Source organism: Bos indicus, chromosome 14 (assembly GCF_029378745.1).
Source record: "Bos indicus isolate NIAB-ARS_2022 breed Sahiwal x Tharparkar chromosome 14, NIAB-ARS_B.indTharparkar_mat_pri_1.0, whole genome shotgun sequence".
NCBI lineage: Eukaryota > Metazoa > Chordata > Mammalia > Artiodactyla > Bovidae > Bos > Bos indicus.
The window spans coordinates 29714547-29730781 of record NC_091773.1 but is presented as its reverse complement, the minus strand read 5'-3'; the positions used below and the strand labels follow the sequence as shown (position 1 = coordinate 29730781).

At 39.5% G+C, this 16235-nt stretch overlaps 1 protein-coding gene across 1 annotated transcript in view; it reads left to right on the top strand.

Moving 5' to 3' along the window:
• The window catches only part of CYP7B1 (cytochrome P450 family 7 subfamily B member 1), a 175256-nt gene that overhangs the window by 62676 nt on the left and 96345 nt on the right, over nucleotides 1–16235 (top strand). The gene's annotated exons all lie outside the window — the stretch shown is intronic.

The following is a 16235-nucleotide window of genomic DNA, read 5'->3' as shown; positions in this document are numbered from 1 at the left end:
GTGTATGGGCCCTTATGGTTGATAACAGAAGTAGGTGGTCAAAGCCAATAAATAAAACTTTAACTCTGATTGTTGGGTGCTTTCTGCTGAAAAGGTTTCCATTAGCATGGATCTTTGGTTTTGAAGGACTTGTGAACCCAAAGGCAGCTTGTAGCTCTGTCACAAACTTAAGTCACTTAGACAAGCAGCAATCTGTCCTGGCTGATCAGCTCAGTTTGACTTTTAAAATTCTAGACCTCATTTTAGAAATCAGCACTGTTAATATCTTGACAGACAGTTCTATAGCTTAACAATATGTGAGTGAGCTGCACTGCTGATTTCTCACATACGTGCTTTAAGGAGGAGGTTAGTTTGTGCTTTGCTTTATGGGGTCTTAATAATGAAAATTATAGAATGAACCATTTAGTATATTTTAAGGGGTTAATATTTGAGGCTGGGAAGGGGAGGAGGATATTTTACAAACAATGTGAGTCGCGGGATCATCTCAAGTGTCCTAAATGTTGGTTACTCACCCTTATGACATTCATAAGCTCTCTCCAAATTTTTATTCTTCTAAATTTCATTTCATCTAATTTTTTGAGTGATGGGTATGATCATTTTAGTACTTATAGTTGTCCTAAAGGGCTTCCCTGGTGACTCAGTGGTAAAGAACCCACCTGCCAATACAGGGGATGCAGGTTTGATCTCCAGGGAGATTCCCTGGAGAAGGAAATGGCAACCCATTCCAGTATTCTTGCCTGGAAAGTCCCACGGACACAGGAGCCTGGTGGGCTAGTCCATGGGGTTGCAAAAGAGTCAGACATGACTTCATGACTGAACAATAGCAGAAACAGTTGCCTAAAACTTACCAAAACCATTTGTCATGAGTCACAGTTCCTTGAAAAGCTTGCCCTAGTGACCTCAAAATTATGCAGCACCAATTTAGGACTTTAGGAGGCACTGCATCCCGTGACAGTTTAAGGCATGACTGTAGTAGTATGACAGATGGACCTGAGATGACCTTGAAAGAGTAACCCTGCCCTCACTGCCTCACCACTGGAAGGTTAGCTAGGTGCTTTAGGGAATCCCTCATAGTCTCCGTCCCAGTTACCCCAAGGAAAACTCACCTGTGATATATTTGAGACAGAGATACAAGGGGTGGCCCTCAGCCTGCATCCGCCACGCTGCATGTGTTCTTGCATGCCTGGAACAGACTACTCAGCCCATAGGAAGCTCCACTGAACTTTCCCACCCCAAACAGCCACTGGCTAAGCACAGACCTAGATTGAACATGATGGCTGCATTATGGAAAAGTGGACGTGGGATCCTGGACTGTGGCAGGATCTTCTCTACATTTTGTGGTAAATCTCTGAGTGAATACAGTGACCAGCAAGGGTGACTTCCCTGGTGTTCCGGTGGTTAAGACTCCACACTCCCAATGCGGGGAGCCTGGGTTTGATCCCTGGTCAGGGAAATAGATCTGTAAACCCTGGCACAGCCAAATAAATTTTCATTTAAAAAGTGACCAGCAAGAATGACACTGAGAGAAGTCAGGGGCAACGAGGAAATGAGAAAAGGTGTGTTAGGAAGCCTAAAGAGAGGGTAGCATAGGTGTTGTTGACTAATTCATGCAAATTACCCAAAGGGTGTCCTTTTTTGTCCCCTTTTTTTTTCAGTGATAAAGTGTATAGTTTATAACCATGCTCACAGTTAGTGATTTCCTATCTGTTCCTCAGTAAAGATTGCTGTTGTCGTCTCAGTATATTTCCATGGAATCAGACATTGAAAAGATCGTCAAAAAGTTTCCAGCATTTTTCTCTTCCAGAAAGGACAATCTAAGTATGAATTAAAAAAAAAGTGGGTCTTTTAAAACAATGGTCTTTGAAGAGGAACACAAATCTTCATTCCTACCAAATTTCATGGTAGATATGTACAAATGTCCTTCTAGAATTCTGGTCTGTAATTCATGAGTTCAAGGCCTTGAGAGATATCAAGGTCTCCCATCTTTTACCCAGGCCCCCTCTTTCCTTATTCCTACATTTGGTTGTTTCATGCTTTGCATTCCCAAATAAGGAGTATGCCAGCTCTATTCAGACATAAGGGGAATGGATCTTTCTAAACGGCATCCCTGTTCTTTATATCACTGGGGTAAATATTTGTTGAAAATATGCTAAAATGTTGAGTTTGTCCTGGTGTTTTTTTTAAACCTTTAAAAATCTCATCATCACCACTTGCAGCTATTTGTCCTGAGAGCAGAGTGATGGGGGCATCTGTTTTCATACGGTATGTGACACAGAACCAGAAGTGGGACGCTATCGTGTCTGCATCTGTCTGTCACCGAGGAATGACCTTAGACTTCCTGATCAATTCTGACAAGTCACTGACAGTTTGCAGGAGAAGCACACATGTGACAAAGGACAAGCAGGGGCTACACGTATCAGCAAGAACCCTCCGATTCTGACCAGAGGGAGTCAAGTTGCTGACAACTCTGGTATTTGGAAGCTCTTGGTTTTCTTGTTAAATATGACTTCAGAAAATCACAGGTTCTCACTCTTCCAGACAGGCAGGTTTTCTGCCGATAGAGTCCATGACTAAATGGCAGGTCACACCAATTTCAGTGCTAATGTGTTCATAGTCTTTTTGCCAGTTTGTGTATGAATTTGTACACATTTATGGATATAATTCTGGATCTTGAATGATAAAGCATAAATTGATGTTAGTTATAAAAACTACAATTGAAGTGTTTTAAAACCATGTTTAGCATAAAAATGGGCCCGTTTGGCTCAAGTTTGAGTCTTAACATGTTAACGTCTGTCCCTTTTGCAGATGTAACAGAGGCCACATAGAATAGTGGTTAGAAGCTTAGATATTGAAGCCAGATCTCATGGGTTTGAGTTATGGATCCACTTAAGAATTGGGCTGTGTTCACATGGAACTCTGCTCAATGTTATGTGGCAGCCTAAATGGGAAGGAGTTTGGCGGACAATGGATACAGTATATATATGGCTGAGTCCTTTTGCTATTCACCTGAAACTGTCACAACATTATTTGTTAATCAGCTATACCCCAATACAAAATAAAAATGAAAAAAAAAAAAGAGTTGAGCCATGTTGAGCACAATAGCTGGTATTTCTGAGAATCAGTGTATCCTTATCTATAAATCAAGGATAGCTATAGCTCATTCTTCGCCAGGTTGTGAGGAGTATGTGGGTTACTCCCTGTGAAGCTGTTAGAACAGGTCTAGCATCTGGTAGTTCAGTTCAGTTCAGTCACTCAGTCGTGTCTGACTGTGACCCCTTGGGCTGCAGGATGCCAGGCTTCCCTGTCCATCACCAACTCACAGAGTTCACTCAAACTCATGTCCATTGAGTCAGTGATTCCATCCAACCATCTCATCCTCTGTCGTCCCCTTCTCCTCCTGCCTTCAGTCTTTCCCAGATTCAGGATCTTATGGTGGGTGCCACATAATTATTTTTAAATTGTGTTGCGGAACTGTTATATATCCAATATGCAATTTCTATGAAATGGCATAATGTAAGAAGAGAGGGTCTCTGAGTTCATAATTTTGATTGAATTTGGGGAAAAAATGAAGCCATTATCCCTTGAAAATTCTTTTGTTTGCATCTCTCTTTCTTATCCTTTTGGAATTCCAATGAATTACATGTTTAGACTGCTTTTTCCTGTCCAACAGGTCATCACAACTGTTTTATTTCTTTTATACCTTTTTTTCTTCCTTTTGGATACTTTCTGTTGCTATTTTTTCAAGTTGACTGATCTTTTCTTCTACAGTATCTAATAAAATTTGCTGTTGATCTTGTCCAGTATAGTTTCATTTCAGATATTTTATTTTTCATCTCTAAAATTTATATTTTAAACCTCCCATTTCTTTTGAAGTTCATGTTTTACCTGATGTTCTGAACGAGTATGGTATGTCATCTACCAATTTTTATTCTCGTTCATGTTTTTGTGGCAACTCTTATTGATTGACTTTTTATCTGTATTTTCCTACTTCTTTGTTTGCCTAATAGTTCTTTTGTGTGCTGGACATTGAGGATTTTATTTGGGGGTGTCACATTTTTTCTGATAGTGTACTTTGTTCTGGCATGCAGTTAAGCTTCTTGGTATCAGTTTAATTAATTTGAACCTAACCTTGCTCTTCAACTGTATAACTTTGGGTCCTGAAAGGATCATTTGATTAGTCTCATACAACACACTGACAACTTTTGTTTGATGGTGCTACTTATTCATTAATTTATTAATTAGCTCTCTATTTTATCCATTCACCTACCTACTTTATTGAATTTCTCTGATATGGTTAAGTTGAATAAATATCCTCACGGAACTTAACCTTTCAGGAGAGAAGATCCATGTAGAGATATCGTCAGGCAGTGATACGAGCAAACTGCTGGAGAATCTGCTAGTATCTTTCTTTTCCCATGTGTGTATATGGATGTTCAACCAAATGTACTCTTGTACTGAACTTTCTTTTCTCTGTGATGATTCTCTCTTGGCTTCACAGTGTTTAAGAAAGCTGTGGTACATATACACAATGGAGTATTACTCAGCCATTAAAAAGAATACATTTGAATCAGTTCTAATGAGGTGGATGAAACTGGAGCCTATTATACAGAGTGAAGTAAGCCAGAAGGAAAAACACCAATACAGTATACTAACGCATATATATGGAATTTAGAAAGATGGTAACGATAACCCTGTATACGAGACAGCAAAAGAGACACTGATGTATAGAACAGTCTTATGGACTCTGTGGGAGAGGGAGAGGGTGGGAAGATTTGGGAGAATGGCATTGAAACATGTGAAACGTCATGTATGAAACGAGATGCCAGTCCAGGTTCAATGCATGATGCTGGATGCTTGGGGCTGGTGCACTGGGATGACCCAGAGGGATGGTGTGGGGAGGGAGGAGGGAGAAGGGTTCAGGATGGGGAACACATGTATACTAATTAAATAATTTTCTATTAAAGAAAAAAAAATAAATAAAATACCAAAAAAAAAAAGAAAAAAAAAAAAGAAAATTTCAGTATTATAAAGATGTATACTTATATATGTGTGTGTGTATATATATATATATACACACACATGGTAGCCAATCAAGATATACTGGTTGAATCAATGCTTGAATTGTAAATATGTACATTAGGAGGAGAAATTTATCTACTTTTACAACAATTCAAGCATTGATTCAACCAGTATATCTTGATTGGCTACCATGTGTCTAAAACTGAAGCTACAACCATGAACAAAACAAAGTCCTTTCAAAATGCAAATTCAAAACGCATAATCAAGCAGTGATAATGTATACTGAATTACAAAATCATGACTCTGTATTTATCTTCCTGCTTTTAAAGTGACATAATGATTCTACCATTGACTTACTGGTAGAAAAATTGCCCTTGGACAGGCCAGATTATTCCCCATTCTGAGTTCCAGATCCTAAGTGCTGCCGAAAATGGCTAGTTCCAGAGAAGTGTTTTTAAAAAGGATTGCTGATGTATCTATATTTTTGCCTGTGAAAGTACTATTATTGTACATACAAATTGGATTCCTTTTTGTAGAGTTCCGGGGTATGAATTCAAGAAGATTCTTAATTGCAGAAGAAAGGCCAGGCTAGGAGCTCCTAGCTAACATTTGGAGCTCCTAACTCCAAATGTTACTACTATTCCTGCTGCTGCGATTTCCTGAGTATCAACGTCTGCTGGGGCCCTGCTCAGTATTCTGTGAAGTTCTCGACTTAATCTCTTTTCATCCTTCAAAGAATCGTGGGATGTGAAGAGTAATAATAGTACAGAAGAGAAAAAGTGAGGATGGCCATAAAATCCTTTTTCAAAGTATTCATGAAAATGAGACATATCAAGACAGAAATAATTTTCAATCTGCATTATTGAAAGTGCTATAATAAGACTATTAGCACATACTGCACTGCAGATTGTAAACTGCAGTTAGCATTGTTGTTTTAAGCTTCCCTGGTGGCTCAGACGGTAAAGAATCTGCCTGTAGTGCAGGAGGCCCAGGTTGGATACCTGAGTCAGGAAGAGCCCCTGGAGAAGGAAATGGCAACCCACTCCAGTATTCTTGCCTGGACAATTCCATGGACAGAGGAGCTTGGTGGGCTGCAGTTGATGGGTCTTTAAGCCTTTCCTTTCCTGATGCCACACCTGGTTGTGGTGCCACCATGGCCCATTCCCAGAGAGTGAAGGGGATGGGCTGACCTGCGGTGCTTGATCCCAGGGCGGTGGGGCTGCAGATACAGACAGACACCAATGCGTTTAAAGTGCAGGCACGACTGAGCAACTAACACTTTCACTTCTTTCATTATTGTTGGTTTGATGACTGAGTAGATGGCTTTCTGAGCAAGGCTTACTTGAAAGATTCAAATCAAATTCTACATGGTTTTCTAGAAGGAAGGCATAGTGTAAGAATACTGGAGTGACTTCCCTGGTGGTCCAGTGGTTAAAACTCTTTGTGTTTCCAATACAGAGGGCAAAGGTTTGATCCCTGGTCAGGGAACTGCATTTCCCACATGCTGCACAGCTTGGCCAAAAAAAAAAAAAGAATGCTGGCAATTTAAAATAACTCTCACAACAATGTCTCTAGTATCTCCGCCTTCCTGAACAGCAAATACCCTCCTTAGCTAGCTTTCCCAAGAATTAACTAAAAGCTAAGTGGTAGATAAGATTAAAATGGTCAGGGGATATATGGCCCAGGGTGCTTTTCACACACCTTGGCTTCCTTCTCTAAGGCAGGGGCTCCTTCCAGAAGGAGACAGATGATAAGATTCACGCTGAGCAGACAGCCTTTCCTGATGCCACACCTGTTGTGGTGCCACCATGGCCCCTTCCCAGAGAGCGGGGGAGGGGATGAGCTGACCTCCAGTGCCTGGTCCCAGGACGGTGGGGCTGCAGATGCAGACGGACACCAGTGGGCTTAGAATGCAGTTGGGAAATCGTTTCCACTCAGCCGTGAAGTGTCTAAAAGCAAGAGAACTGGCTTGCAGCTGATTCTGCTGTTCAGGAGGTTGTAGCGGATCTGTGTCTGTTCCGAGAGAGAATATTACGAGTATTGCTGGAACTAAAGTTTCCTCTAGCTTTGTCTTCTGGTGGATTACATTTTCAAAGATTTGGAAAATGGAACTTTTGCTCCATCCCTCCCCCCAGCTCTATACCTTCCCTCCCTCTTCTAAACATATGAAAGGGAAAGGGACAATGTGCACTGTGCTTTTTTCTAGATGTGCAGTTTGTTATGCTGGTAGACATGGTATTTTTAAGTTGGAAAAGATATGTGTAGTTTTATTCTTTAAGCTCTTTAGGGAGAGTTCCCATTTTAAACTGCTACAAAGTAGGTATTTCCTTTTAATAATTAGGTTGCTTGAAGATTTTATATAATGTTTAATATTAAGTTAATTTGAAGGTAAGATATTTTGTCTATTTTTATAAGGTGCTTTATGCCTGTATATGTTCATATTATATATATTTATACAAACATAATCCAAATAAATATATAAAAATATATATTTTGCAGACTCCTTTGTATTTATACATCTGTAACTAAACCACTGACTGAGCCATTCATGAAATTTTTTGAGTTCCTACTATGTGCCACATATCAGCCCTTCTAAACTCACACATTTTGCTCTTAGTTTTACTTTTATTATCTATTCTGGGAATTTTTCATGTGTCTTTTAATTTTGTTATTTTCATCTCTGCAGTTACCTGCTGAAAACTTTTCAGTATTGGGTTTGAAATGGTTAAATGAGAGGGTATCACAAACAGTATAAAGCAGCAAGTGGGAAGGTCCAGGGTGTCTAGTAATTCCGGCACTGACTTTACACATTTTAAAAATGTTTTATTCGTGCCTTTGTGGTTTGTCCTGAGAGACATCTTTCCTTAAAGATTCCATGTACAACAATATCGTGCTAAGTAAGTTTCCCAGAGCACCAAAGAAGAGTTGGTGGGATATTGGCTAGTCGTGAGAATGGGAGAAGGGTGGCTTGCTGATGAGTAGGGTAAACCAGTAGCAGCAACAGGGGCCAACGAGAGAGCAGAAGACGATGTCATAGACCCGCCAAGTCAGTATATTTAAGAGAATAAAGCTAAAATTTCATTCAAACCTTTTGTAATGTTAAACAAAATATATACATTAGGCCACGTTTACACTCGAGACTCAAAGTTTAGCCTAGATAAGATTTGTACTCTGTTGTCCAACACTTTTTTACTCAATGATTGGTGTCGAGACTGACAGTCAGATAAGGAAGGAAAAAGTGTTGCCTTTGCCTCTTTCTGCTCATGGCCAGTATTCCCAGAGGCCACTGTGTGTTTGGATAGTGGGAAATGACAGCAGTCTTGCCTGGATTAGAATTATGTCTCTGGGCTTCCCTGGTGGCTCAGATGGTAAAGAATCTGCTTGCAATTCGGGAGACCCTGGTTTGATCCTTGGGTTGGGAAGATCTCCTTGAGAAGGGAATGGCTACCCACTCCGGTATTCTTGCCTGAAAAATTCTGTAAACGGAGGAGCCTGGGGGGCTATGGTCCATGGGGTTGCAAAGAGTCAGACACGACTGAGCGACTAGACTAACACTTACTCACTTTCACTTTTTCAGGGACTTCCCTGGTGGTCTAGTGGTTAAGACTCTGCACTGCCCATGCAAGGGGTATGGGTTCAATTCCTTGTCAGGGAACTAACAGACTGTAACCCACATACAGTCTGGTCAAAAACAAAAACAGAATCATATCACTGCTGCTGCTGCTGCTAAGTCGCTTTAGTCGTGTCTGACTCTGTGCGACCCCATGCCATTTCCTTCTCCAATGCATGAAAGTGAAAAGTGAAAGGGAAGTCGCTCAGTTGTGTCTGACTCTGAGCGACCCCATAGACTGCAGCCTACCAGGCTGCTCCGTCCATGGGATTTTCCAGGCAAGAGTACTGGAGTGGGGTGCCATTGCCTTCTCCACTAGCACTTCTGATTCCCAGTGTAGTTCCCCTCTACCACTCTTCCTCCCCTCATTGCTCGTGTACCCAGAGTATATCTCTTTCTTTCTGGTTATTCTGTGATAGTGAATTATGAAAAACAGACACATCCAGTCTCCTATTGGTAACTATTTACCAATAAGACCTTCTTCAAAAGTCCAGAGTTTATCATGGGTCAAGTTTACAATTGATTTTGGACTTTCAAGTTTTTAGGAAAACAAGTTAGAGGCCAAGAAAAATGGGGGAAAAAAAACAAAGTTAATAAAATGTTAATGTTTTGGTGTAATTGTTTACCAGTATATCTTGGGAATAATTGACCCTCCAGCAAAGAACAGTCCAGGAGAGGCTGTCCATTTTGAATCACAGCTGAATTCCATTCCCAGTGATTGCAAGTCATGTTTGCAGTAGAATCTATTAAGATTTTAACCAGGTTTTCTAGTCTGATGTGAGTTTGAGCAAGCTCCTGGAGTTGGTGATGGACAGGGAAGCCTGGCGTGCTGCAGTTCATGGGGTCGCCAAGAACTGGACCTGACTGAGCGACTGAACTGACTGACTAGTCTGATTGGGTTGGTGAGGTCTCTGTTGGCTCAAAAGAGAGGAAGAGGTTCCTCTTCAGTCCCAAATATATGCCCCTGGATTACATGTTTGCCTAGAAAAAAAACTTTCACCTGGAGGTGACATCAGAAAGCTGATTGACTAGTCAGTTATCAGGGGAACGTGGACTTGAATCAGACAAATATGTTGGAACAGATAATAGACTCTGGAATTTGGGAAATAATGTTGGCTCGGATATTCATTTTGTTGGCCTCTAGGGACGCTCAAAACTAAATGAAGATGAACTCCATTAAGGATGAAAGCATTATCTTAGTAAAACTCTGAGGCTTTCATTTTCTCTCTTGAAGGCTTGTTTGCTACAACACATATGTTGCACAGCATATGCATTTTGAGTTATTCAGGTGTAGATTCTAAGTGCATACTAATGCATTCTGTTTAAAACAGAATTATTCAGGGTTTCTAATGCAAATTCTGATCCTATGAACCACTCAATGACATTAAATAGACATATTGTTCAATTCCACTTTTGATAGTGATCTAAATACTTTGTTTTAAGAAAGCATTTTTCTGATAATAATCTTTGCTCTCATTTCTAGGGAACTTCCTATGTGCCAATGAGGCATTACTGTTACTGCACTACTTTAATAGAGATGCGATTCAAAGGTGAACACCTGTAATGTGAATAGGTAAGACAGGTGCAACCCAGGTCTTCCTTGAAAGCCTATTCCTGGTGGTAGTGATGGAAAGCCTCTCTGTCGAGCAAGATTGTTGTTTATCGGGGTTACTATAATATTTTTGGCTTTGCAGGTGGTGCTAGTGGTAAAGAACCTGTCTGCCAATGCAGGAGACATAAATGACACGGGTTCGATCCCTGGTTCAGGAAGGTCCCCTGGAGGAGGGCATGGCAACCCATTCTGGTATTCTTGCCTGGAGAATCCCATGGACAGAGGAGCCTGGCGGGCTACAGTCCATGGGGTTGCACAGAGTCGGACGCGACTGAAGAAGACTTAGCATGCATATAGTATTTTTAACACAGGATGAAATGGACGGGATTAAATCGGTTGATGAGAATCGTACGTGGGCATGCTTAGACACTCAGTTGTGTCTGACTCTTTGCATCCCCATGGACTATAGCCTGCCAGACTCAGACTCCTCTGTCCATGGGATTTCTCAGGCAAGAGTACTGGAGTGGGTAGCCATTTCCTTCTCCAGGGGATCTTCCCAACCCGAGATTGAACCCACAACTCCTTCATCTCCTGCATTGGCAGGTGGGTTCTTTACGATGGCGCCACCTAGGGAGCCCCGATAAGAATACTGGAGCTGTTATTTAGGACAAGTACTTTTTTCCCTTGTCCTGAAGCAACCAAGATTCATGCTGCAACATGTTTATCAGAAACCAAATACAGGAAAAAAGCTTTCAGAATTGCTAAACTTTTTACAACTGTTTCTATTTTGTTAGAATTAGAATCGTAATGACCAAAGTTAAAAAGCTTGAAAGTTACACAGTTAAATGACTAATAATTTAGTACATTAGTCTATGGGAAATATATGGGAAATTAGTATATAAGAAGAATAAGTATTTGTACAATAACTGTCTTCCTAGCTTAAAAGTATGAAAGAGCCCCTAAATTACATTTTTTTCCTTAGTACTTATTATTGGTACACTGTACTCAGAGTCTCATAGTCAAGTTTACCATGAACTCTAGCCTCACCTTTGCACTCTACAATTTCCTTGAATTAGGGTCAAGTTTACAGATGTATAAGATATACTTTTGTTTCAAAGATAATTCTACTGAATATATCACCCAAGAATATTACCATAAGCTGGAAATCTGCTAGCATCTAACTAGAGAAATTCTTAATACTGTTTTCTTCTTCTAGCAAAGTATTTTCAAATAGGTATTTAATAATAAGCAGTCCTTATATAACTAAAACATTAAGGCTGACTTTAGACCTCCTGGGTTATAATAACCCTTTGGAATTCAGAAGGCTTATATACACCACAGTGTTAAGTGCTCCAGACATCAAAGTGCCTGGATTTTATTGTTCTCGCTGAATCACTGTATTATCTTGATACTTTCTAGCATTTTCAGTACAATTATTGAAACAGTTATCATGGCTCTAAAGGAATGTAATTGGAAAAGAAAGATGGCCTGTACTGGATGAAATTCTTAATTAGTCTTTCACTGTTAAATTGTTCAAAATTAATCAAGTATATTGCCTATAAGGAGGCAACCACACTTTACATACCTCAGTATTATCATCACCAAGTCATATATTAAAAGTTAATTTCTGATTTAAAAGTGTACTTTAACTGCAAAGCCATCAATCCTAAATAATTCCATTACCAAAGAAAAAAAATCTTATAATACCAAAGAACATGATAGAGTACTTTCGCTTAGCATTTTAAGAGTTTATTTTGTTGTTGCTGTTGTGAGCTTTGCAACATCACATTAGGATGTTTGTTCTTACAACTTACCTGATTTGGGAACACTGTTCATTCACTCATTGATTCATTCATTTATTCCTCACATATTCATTGAAAAAGTTAGATTTCAGGCACTGAGAATAATGACTATGAAATGCAATAGCAATTTTCTGGTGTGTCAACAGGCAATAAACAACTTGAGTTCTAATCGTGTTTGTGGATAAATATCCTTGGGGCTATTTGAGAAAATTATGAAAAGGTGGTCTCCCTCCGCCCCAACTTGTTTTGAATTATGCTGATTATACTCTTCAGTGGTTCTCAATATTTTTACCACCTTAACACACCATAGTGACAAGACACACCCCACCAGACACACTTGGCCCCTAGGCAGTGCTTCTCAGCTGGAGAAAGAAAGTCACTTGTCCCTTTGCTGAAGCTGGAGATGAGGGAGTCCCTTGGCTCACTGCCCTGTTTCTAGGTTCAAAATCACCAGTAAATGAAATCTTGCTTAAATCTTGCTTATGCAGCAGGCCACAGAGGTAAATACCTCAATACATCCAGTGTAAGGTCCGTATGTTCCTTATACAGTCAGTAGAACTACATAACATTAGTGGATTTTTTTTTCCCTAACAAATCAACTAGCTATTTAATTCAATCAATTATATTTTTGTATGTTTTGGTCTTGCCTGTGGTTCAGATGGTAACCAATCTGCCTACCAATGTAAGAGACCTGGGTTTGAACCCTGGGTCGGGAAGATCCTCTGTAGGAAGAAATGGCAGCCCACTCCAGTATTCTTGCCTAGGAAATCCCAGGACACAGGAGCCTGGTGGGCTATAGTCTGTGGGGTCGCAAAGAATCGGACCCGACTGAGTGACTAACACTTTATGTGTTTCACAAGACTTAACGTATATAACATTGGCTGGGCACTTTGTAAAGATGTGATTGTGAGCAGGACCATTTTTTCTTATGTTATGACTTTATCATTTTCTCTTTTTTTAATTTTTAAAATTATATTTATTTATTTTTAATTCATGATTGCTTTACAATATTGGTTTGATTTCTGCCACACATCAGCGTGAGTTAGCCATAGGTGTACATGTGTCCCCTCTCTCATGAGTCTCCCTCCCACCTCCCCACCCCGCCCCACCCCTCTAGGTTGTTTCAGTGGGGTGTAACAACTCAAGGCCGTTTTGAGCTCCCTGGGTCATACAGCAAATTCCCGTTGGCTATCTGTTTTACGTATGGTAGTGTATATGCTTGCATGCTACTCCCTCCATTCACCTCTCCCTCTCCTTCCTCTCCCCACCCTTGTCCATAAGTCTGTTCTTTACATCTAAGCAGGACCATTTTAAGATAAAGGTGTAACAGATGTTCCTCAAAGCCAGACTAGCGTGAAATACTGTATTTCATGGAATGTAGTCAGATCTAAGATGTTTTGATGATGGACGGCTCTTGATCTTACCAAAGGTGTCAACAGCTGCCACCTGGCTGGCAGAGGAGCTGTTTCAAAAACGTTAAGATGTAAAGAAATGTGAGGTTGTTCTTAGAATCAATGACACAGGATACTAGCTTTTCCTGAAGATTTTCTGTCTGTATTCTGATAAATACTGTATTTTTTTTCCAATACTGTATTCTTAAAACCTACTTGTAAAGCACATAAAATCTATACATTAAGAAAGACTTAAGTTACTCAGCTGAAGAGTATCATATGTATCCAGTGGGCTACATTGATTGAAAGCCTTCAAGTTGGGTAAAATCTTTTCCATAGTGGGCTAGTCATACAATTAAGTGGGATGATGCATGAGTAGAATGGACAGTTACTTGTCTTTTTATTCCTTCACCTTAAGAATTAGCTCAGCTTTGCCTCTTTTAAATAGTTATGTTTCTCTGAGAATTAACCTATCATATCCCGAACAACTTAGTATGAGTTAGTTGTTTTTTTTTTTTTTTTTATTGTTTACTCTCCTGGCTGGGAATTAGAAAAACGCAGCACACAAAAGGATGCACTGAAGAAAAATTTGTGCTGTTTCTCTGTTTTGCTCAGTTTCCTATAAAGACTTCATTTATCAACTACAGCATCAGTTTTAGAAAATCACTTTGAGAAACTGGCAAACCAAAAATTAAATGAAGATGGCATCTTTTAAAAGTTAAAAGGATGCATGTACTTTAAAATGTGACGTTAGATGATCAGTTAAAATGCTTCTTGAAAAAGGCAGACTATTACATTAATTATTAGTTCAAGCATCTGTAAAATTTCCAAAATATGTACTCTTACTGTGTAAAGATTCAAAGGCTAAATTAAAACAATCAGGTGTGCCAGTGCATTATCCCAAATTCATATATTTTCTTCCTTTTCTAAATGAGGGAGCTGGTGGGACCAACAGCTGTTTCTATTATGTATCGATAGTTTGGGATGCACTGCTATCCCTCGTTCACTCTGTGAACTGTGAGGGTTTCTAATGCTTCATACTTGAGTCAAGGGATTTATCCTGATGGCATTGCTGTTACTTAAGATTTTCCTGGTTTCTTTTGTATGGTCTTAAATGTGATTTAGAGGTATCATCAAATTTCATTTGCATTAAAGGCACAAAACAAACAAGCATGCAAGAGTCAGACAGTTTTATACAAATAATAGAGCATCATGGTGGGGGAGATTTTCCCATCCTTCTGTTATGTAAGCAAATCATGCAAACCAAGATAATTTGTCTTCAAAACCTAGATGATTCTTTTTCTCCCATTGAATAGGGGCTACCTTTTATTTTGTTCAAAAATACATCTTTACCTTGTATTTTGGAACAGAATAGAAACATTGAATGAGATAGCATTTTGTTGAACAAGACAGAATTATTGAAAGAAATAGAAGACAAAGCCTCCAACCTCTTCAATAAGCTCCTTTCAGCCCATCTCCAACATGGTGACATTGCTACCGACAGGGTTTGTCACCCATAAATTTCCAGCTTATTCCCATCTCTTCATAAATTGACTAAATTTCTTGAAAGAAAAAATATATATAGGTGTATAAAATACCAGTTACAGGTTGTGTTCTATTTAGTCCTTGATTGAAACGTATTGCTCCTCAATATCTTTTTGCTATGAAAATTATAATATGGAACAGAGATTAGAATGAAATTATCATGGCTAGAAGGCATTTACTCAGTGGTGGCAGCCGCATAAGCCTGGGTCCTGAGAATGATGATAATGTGTTAGGTTCTGCATGCCCGATATTATTGCCGTACATTATGTATGTTTCATTTATACTATTTCGCACACACCAGCAACGCTGACAGATAGGTAATTACTCTCTGCGCCAATGAACAGTTATCAGCACCTCCACTGTTTATTGCTGGGATGGAGTGCGTTTGTCAGTCAAGGTCACTTGTTTGTGTGTCCTCTCTAATAGTTCCTTCACAGTTGTTGAACTTTGCGTGCAGTTCTTACGGCAGTGTTCCTGGAGGTTGCTCTACTACTTAATGCGTTTCTCAGGTTACCAAAGTCACTTGTATTTATCACTTTAATTGATAAACAACTAAGTTGCGGGAAGCAGAACTGAAGATGTGAAAGAACATATTTTGCTCGTCAGCTGATCCCACGAGGTATTCAGTAATGAATGACCGACCCCATACAGATGCTTTCAGCGCAAACTCTCTGAGCCAGCCTGAGCTGGTGAAATCTCATTTTATAACATTAAACTTAATTTCAGCTGTTGATGGATACTGACACCATTCCATAACCACTATGGACCTAACATTTGTACCCTCTAGAAGGATTTTTCTTTGTTCATTTCTTGTGAGGTGCAGAAGTGATTTTCATGCTTAGTATACTTAGGTAATGGGCTAAATCCATTTGGTTTGACTTTAAACCAGTCATGTTTATTTTTTAGATATGTGCCATTAAGCCTCTCCGTCCCATAAAAAATGTTATCAGTCTAATGCTGGTTATCATCGTTGTGTTTAAAGCACCGGTCTTGTTCCAAAATGAACATTGCATGGTGCATCTTTGAGAGTAAAAATAAATTCGATGCTGTTGTGTCTATTCTGGGCAGCCTGTAATTTCATCTGTTATAAAATAAAGAAAACGGTTGATCTTTTTTATTTTTGTTTGTTAGCTGCAGTGCTTTATTAGAAACTGGAATAACCTCTAGGATATAATAATTTATCCAGTCAAGATAACTGGAGCTATTTCCTTAAGCCTGTGATCAGCTTGAGTTTGTGTGTGGGGAGATTTATACTGCCGTCGCTTATTACCAAAGAAACAGTTAAAAAGGATTTATGGGGCTGCACATTATGTGTG